Source organism: Lactuca serriola, chromosome 3 (genome assembly GCF_051521515.1).
Source record: "Lactuca serriola cultivar US96UC23 chromosome 3, Lser_US96UC23_V15, whole genome shotgun sequence".
NCBI lineage: Eukaryota > Viridiplantae > Streptophyta > Magnoliopsida > Asterales > Asteraceae > Lactuca > Lactuca serriola.
This window is the reverse complement of record NC_136410.1, coordinates 80,097,850-80,105,318: the sequence shown is the minus strand read 5'-3', so window position 1 is coordinate 80,105,318 and position 7,469 is coordinate 80,097,850.

Here is a 7,469-nt window from a genome sequence, read left to right as displayed (position 1 = left end):
CCCTGAGCTACCAATACCAATGAAATGCTTAGACTAACTGACCCCCAAAAGTCAACTAAGTCAACTCTGGTCAACGTCAAAGTCCTGGTCAAGGTCAACCTTCCAGGTCCACCCTACTCGCCGAGTGTACCTACTGACTCGTCGAGTTCATATGTTCAGAGTCCTTCCATTCTCGACTCGACTCGCCGAGTCAGTCCATGACTTGCCGAGTCCTGTCCTGTCCGACTCACCGAGTCTCCACTCGACTCACTGATTCGAGTCTCAACTTGAAGGGTTTGGGGTTTCGCGACCTGACTCGCCGAGTCCAATAACAGACTTGCCGAGTCCAAGACAACCTTCAACAGACTCGCTGAGTTGTTCTTCCAACTCGCCGAGTTCCTACCCAACTTCATCCGACTCGACGAGCTGTTCATCCCACTCGTCGAGTTCCTCCTAATCTTCATGCTACTCGCCGAGTCCACCCAAAGGACTCGCCGAGTCCATTCAGATCTTCATACATGCAGAGGGCTTTTGAGTCATGCATGGACTCCAAACTGTAGATCTACCCTTCGCAAGCCTATTCCTCACGTAAAGTTGCAAACTTTACGTGTAGAGAAGGAGATCTAGGCTAAATACACCATGAACTAAGGTTTAAGGCAAAGAGGCTCCATAATCAACTCAAGGGCAGATACTTTATGCTTCACAAGTCCAAAATATGCTTAGATCTGAAGTAGCAACTTCAGATCTGGCTTCTAACCCAAATGGACAACTAATCATGGCTAAAAATCCCCAAAACTCACAACTATAATAGATCTAAAGGAGGGAAACGACTTAATACCTTCAATAACTTAGAAAGTTTCCCCAAACTTCAGATCTAAGGCCAATCCTTGAAGCTTCAATGATTCCCCTCTTTCTTCTTCCTTCAAATCACCCAAAAATGGCTTGGAAGCTTGAATGAGCAACAATGGGGCTTAGGGTTCGGTGTTCTGGGTGAGAGAGGCAGTAAAGGAACCCTAGGGAAGAGAATGAGATGCTTAAATAGGCTCCAAGTCTCGGATTTAGGGTTTTCCTCGTACAGACCAGACTTGTCGAGTCTCCTTGGCCGACTCACCGAGTCGGTCACTTACTCCTCGACCCGGATCCCGCTCGGACTTGCCGAGTTCCTCCTTGGGCTCAACGAGTCGTCCCTTAAACTTAGGGTTTCCTTTCCTTTCTTGGCCTTCCCGACTTTGGGTGTTACAACTCTCCCCCACTTAAACTAAAATTCGTCCTTGAAGTTTGCTATGGCCAACCGCCTGCGATCTGCTTCCAATACTCTACTAATTGATCCAACACCAGCTGCCTACCTTCACTGGTCTTTTGCCCGGTCATTCTGACTAACATTAATCCTTGCGGAATAATAATCTCGGGTCAACCCTAACCCTGAACATTCTGGAAACACAACTCACTCAACAGACAATCCTTCTGGTATTCTCCGGGTACTGCACTGAACCCACAGGGGTTCACCCCTTCCTTCCTTGCGCGATTTCCTTGCCTTCCCAAGGCGATGCTCCATAACCAACTATTTCCTCTGTCACTGTGAAGATCCTATCTTCACCCAATCCATTACTCCTGCTACCTCCCGTACGGGTCATTATCGCCAGTATCCACTGGGCAATTCTTTCTACTATAATTTGGTGTCGAGCACCCCATGATCAACTAACTGAATTCCACCATACACTGCATACTCGCACTACTACTGACTGAAACTTCTGCTATTCCTCATTTGTCTTCCGGATGAACTGAGACCACCCTGGTCCTTACCAATCTATCAATATCTAGATTACCGGCTCCCACCGATAGCTAGTCCCAACACCACTACTAGTCGCTCCCAGCGACTTTCGAAGAAACTTCGACCACCTATAACTGCTCAATCTATTCTGCCATTCAGGCACTACAATCCTGGGATCCCCGATCCCCTATCTTTACACTAAGATCCCTACCAGGTCCCACCTGTGCTGCTAAAACTCACGGGCCTCGCCCACGGGTCTCACCCAACCATACTACTGAGCAACCCTGCTCTTAGGTCTCACCTACACTGCTAATCTCATATGGGCCTCGCCCACAGGTCTCACCCAACTATATCCTGGAGTGGCCTCTCCCAAGGTCTCACCTCTCTAGGGCTATACAAGCAAACTCCCTACCATTCTCGACCACTACCCATTCCTGATCCCTATCTGATCACTAGGAGGTAAGGGCCTCGCCCCAACTCCGCTAACGAAGCTACTAAGGAATGCTATGGCTTACCCGTAGTCTTACATCACCATCCATCGCTGACTGCTAGTGAATGCTACAGCCGCCCTGTAGTCTTACAACACTTTCTACCACTGACCGCTAGTACGGAAGCACCCTGTGCTATCAGTTCTCATGATCCTCATTCCGACTCTCTCTCGAGTCCTATCGGAAATCCACCAACCTGAATTCCCAACCACGTACTAACCATCACCATCACACGCACTAGCTGATCGGGAGTTTCTCAAACTCCCAACCCTGAACTCCTCAATCCATCAAACGCTGTGCTACTTCTGCTCCTTCTCAGAGGTCGTGAACTCATCCTGGATCTGCGTGCTCTTACCTTTGCACGCTCGGAGGATTCTCCCCCACTTCGATCCTGCTTAATCTCTTGCTGCTCAATGCTCGAGAAGAAAATCCAAATCCTTTCTACCATCCCATAATCAATCTGCTGAGGAACCCAAACTTACCATTGCTAGGGATCTAACCAACCCATCTCTAAAACTATACAACTCCGAACTAGCGAGACGTACCAAGTCCCTCCTAATCATGCTACAGTTACTGCATCCTATGTAACCTTCTCCAATATGGCACATCCCCTAACTACCATTCAAATATCCATGGTATGCAGATGGCATATACATAATCACAAGTAAGCCACAACAATAATACAATACCCATACCAAAATCGATGCAGAACCATAACAATATAATCATGCACAAATAAAAGAATTGAAAATGAAAATCGCATACCTGCAACGTCCGGTGCTGCTCGCGCCTCCAAGGTAGTCATCTGAAAAGCCCTGCCTCCTACCGCAGGCGCCTCTGCACGGCCCTGACGGCCGGCTGTGATTCTCAAGGTTGTAGGGGCAGGAGCCATCACCCGTCCTGCTGAAGACAAACTGGGGCACTGGGCCTTCTTGTGGCCCCGCTGATTGCAGTGAAAACATATCAAGTCGGACCCCTGAGTGGTGGTAACAGTACAATCCCTGCTAAAATGACCAGTCCGACCGCACTTGAAGCAACCAAACTCACCACGGCTACCACTCCTACACGCGCCCCCGTACGCCCTACCACACTTCCCGCACCGGCTGCGGTCCTGATAATCCCTCGATCTCGAATCCGATCCCTTAGGCCTTTTGCCCGAACCCGCGGCTACCTGAACCTCATCCGACTTCCTTTTCCGGATCTGCTCCAAATCAATTTCCCTCTCTCTGGCCCGAGAAATCATATCTTCCAGCGTCTTACAGCCGTACCTGCTCACGAACTCCCAGATGTCAGCCGTCAACATCTCATGGTATCGGGCCTTCTTCATCTCCTCATCCGCGACATACTTCGGTACAAGAAGAGCCCTCTTCCTGAACTTGGCGGTGATCTCCGCCACAGTGTCAGTGGTCTGCGTCAAATCCTGAAACTCCCGTGCCAACTGCTGGACCTCAATAATCGGCGAAAACTCGGCCCTGAACCTGGCCGAGAAATCACTCCATGTCATCGCGTCCAACGCGGCATCCTCCCCCAAAGCACGACCAATCTCCTCCCACCAATCCCTCGCTCTGTCCTTCAGAAGACAGGAAGCGATTCTGACCTTGTCCCCCTCAGGACACCGGCTCGTACGGAATGCGTTGGAAACATCAGCCAACCATCTGCTGCTAGCGATGGGGTCCCTAGCCCCATGATAATCTGGTGCCCCGCAAGCCATGACCTCTCAAAATGTCAAGGTACGCGCTCCCATCAATGCCATCATCTCGGTACGGAAGGCTCCCATCCTCTCATCCAAGATCTCCAGTATACCCTCCTTAACCGTGCCAAAGATCACAGGAGTCTGATCCAGAATACTGCGCGTAACCTCAGCTGATATCAACTCCCTCATCCGCTCCTCGAGCTGCTCAGCTCCTGAACCCGAGCATGATCCCTCTCTGGCGCCTGGTCTACCCACTGGTCTCTCTCGCAATGTCACCATGCTGAAAATATAATACATCCTCTATCAGAATACTTATTACTGCTGCGAGACCAAACACACACTCACCCAATCAGGTTCCCGATCTTGTCTCAGCCTTTCCCGAATCGAGTACGGATCCTCTTCTTTCAGTAGTACGGTCCCATACGACCTTCCACATCTATCCGTACTTTCCTCAGGAATTTCTTCGACTCCACCAGGTCCCTTATCCACTACTACTGCTCCCAACACTATCTCATCCTAGGCTTACCCTAGGGAAACCTCTGACTCAACTCAAACCAGTCCTCAGCTGCTGAAGGCCTCCTTGTGATGCCAATTAGCCATTACCTGGATACCATCACATGTGACGAGGCTCAGATAATCCTTCGAGTAAAAGACTCGTCCCTACAACGGTTGGACTCAAACGAGAGCTGCGCAATAGGGCCAAATCCAGCACTCTGAGATTATTCAAACCTGATCACATGTGACGTGACGTATTCACTTAATGGCTAACTCCCATCACTCAGAATCCCACAATGCACAAAGCAAGCAGCATTCAGACAAGGGGAAATCTAACCACAACATACTCAAGCAATCATATCCACCTAGCAAAAATCTAAACTAGCATGCAACACAAACTCATAACTCAGGCATAACCTAAACATGCTATCCTACTACTGTCTAATCACATATAATAGGCACATAAGGCATCCTCCCTAGATCCTTAGTCCTAATCTAGCATGATGTTCTACTAACTAATAATCAAATCATAACTTGTATGGATAATTTGGGTTACTTACTTGAGCTCGGCTGATTGCATGCACCACACCCTTTTTCTCTTTTCAAAGTTCTTTTCTTTCTGAATTCTTTTTGCTTTTCTAAAACCGTTTTCTTTCTCAAAACTCTCTTTTTACAAAACTGTCTTTTCATTTTGAAAACTTCTATACCAATTCCTCAGTTTGAGTTCAGACACACCTGAGAGCATGTCCGAATCCCTCAAACCAAGGCTCTGATACCAACTTGTAACGTCCCAAAATTCAAGACTAAAAATTTCTTGTAATAAAACATTACTTAAAGCAAAATCATCAATCCAAAACATAATCAGAGTATTAATTTCCAAAAAACATGTTCATTATCAGAGTAAAACATTCCCAGGCAGTCTAATCTATGGTGTGTGCCATGCGATCACCCCGAGCTCTTCCCTCCGCTACCGGAAGTACCTGAAACCAAAATCGAAAACCGTAAGCACGAAGCTTAGTGAGTTCCCCACCATACCACATACCATACATAACCACATACTGCATATACTGGGCCACGCCCACTACCTCGGGCCTCGCCCGCTACAACGGCCCCGCCGCTCCAGGCCTCGCCTGGCTTCGAGCCTCGCTCAGATACAGATCTGTTTCACTTAGGCCTCGCCTGTCAAAGGGCCCCTCCCGCTAACATATAATCGCACACAAACATATCACAACACATAAGCTAAACACAAACTAACGGATCTTGTCCTAAGGCCTCGCCTATCCTGGGCCTCGCCCTTGTCCAGCTACTGATGAGTCATAGAACTCTGCCCATGCTCCTACTGATAGTGAGATATGGGCCCAGCCCATACTCACTCCTTCCCTAACTTGGGCCTCGCCCCTGATCTGTTGCTAATGAGATGTGGAACACCATCCACTCTCTGCTAATAGTGAGATACGGGACCTCGCCCACACTCACCTCCCTACCAGGCACATACAAGTATCACACATACAACAAATATAAACAATCATATAAACCATTCCTTGGGCACCCGCCCGCTATCATTGGACCTCGTCCTGAATATCATACTAGCATACTGTGCCTAGGGCTAACTCCCGAGTCTTCTACTCATAACTACATGGGCCGACATTGTGGCCGTAGACCCATTCACACAAAGGGAAACTCACCTGCACTGGCTGAACTTGCTGATGATCCCACTAGCTACTGCCCGACAACTTTCTAAACTCCTGCTCCACTAGCTCCCTGAGCTACCAATACCAATGAAATGCTTAGACTAACTGACCCCCAAAAGTCAACTAAGTCAACTCTGGTCAACGTCAAAGTCCTGGTCAAGGACAACCTTCCAGGTCCACCCTACTCGCCGAGTGTACCTACTGACTCGTCGAGTTCATATGTTCAGAGTCCTTCCATTCTCGACTCGACTCGCCGAGTCAGTCCATGACTCGCCGAGTCCTGTCCTGTCCGACTCACCGAGTCTCCACTCGACTCACTGATTCGAGTCTCAACTTGAAGGGTTTGGGGTTTCGCGACCTGACTCGCCGAGTCCAAGAACAGACTCGCCGAGTCCAAGATAACCTTCAACAGACTCGCCGAGTTGTTCTTCCAACTCGCCGAGTTCCTGCCCAACTTCATCCGACTCGACGAGCTGTTCATCCCACTCGTCGAGTTCCTCCTAATCTTCATGCTACTCGTCGAGTCCACCCGAAGGACTCGCTGAGTCCATTCAGATCTTCATACATGCAGAGGGCTTTTGAGTCATGCATGGACTCCAAACTGTAGATCTACCCTTCGCAAGCCTATTCCTCACGTAAAGTTGCAAACTTTACGTGTAGAGAAGGAGATCTAGGCTAAATACACCATGAACTAAGGTTTAAGGCAAAGAGGCTCCATAATCAACTTAAGGGCAGATACTTTATGCTTCACAAGTCCAAAATATGCTTAGATCTGAAGTAGCAACTTCAGATCTGGCTTCTAACCCAAATGGACAACTAATCATGGCTAAAAATCCCCAAAACTCACAACTATAATAGATCTAAAGGAGGGAAACAACTTAATACCTTCAATAACTCAGAAAGTTTCCCCAAACTTCAGATCTAAGGCCAATCCTTGAAGCTTCAATGATTCCCCTCTTTCTTCTTCCTTCAAATCACCCAAAAATGGCTTGGAAGCTTGAATGAGCAACAATGGGGCTTAGGGTTCGGTGTTCTGGGTGAGAGAGGCAGTAAAGGAACCCTAGGGAAGAGAATGAGAAGCTTAAATAGGCTCTAATTCCCGGATTTAGGGTTTTCCTCGTACAGACCAGGCTCGCCGAGTCTCCTTGGCCGAGTCGCCGAGTCGGTCACTTATTCCTCGACCCGGATCCCGCTCGGACTCGCCGAGTTCCTCCTTGGACTCGACGAGTCGTCCCTTAAACTTAGGGTTTCCTTTCCTTTCTTGGCCTTCCCGACTTTGGGTGTTACATTTGGTCTGTATGGGAGGAGGGTTGAAGGGACTCGGCGAGTCCCAAAGCGGACTCCGCGAGTTC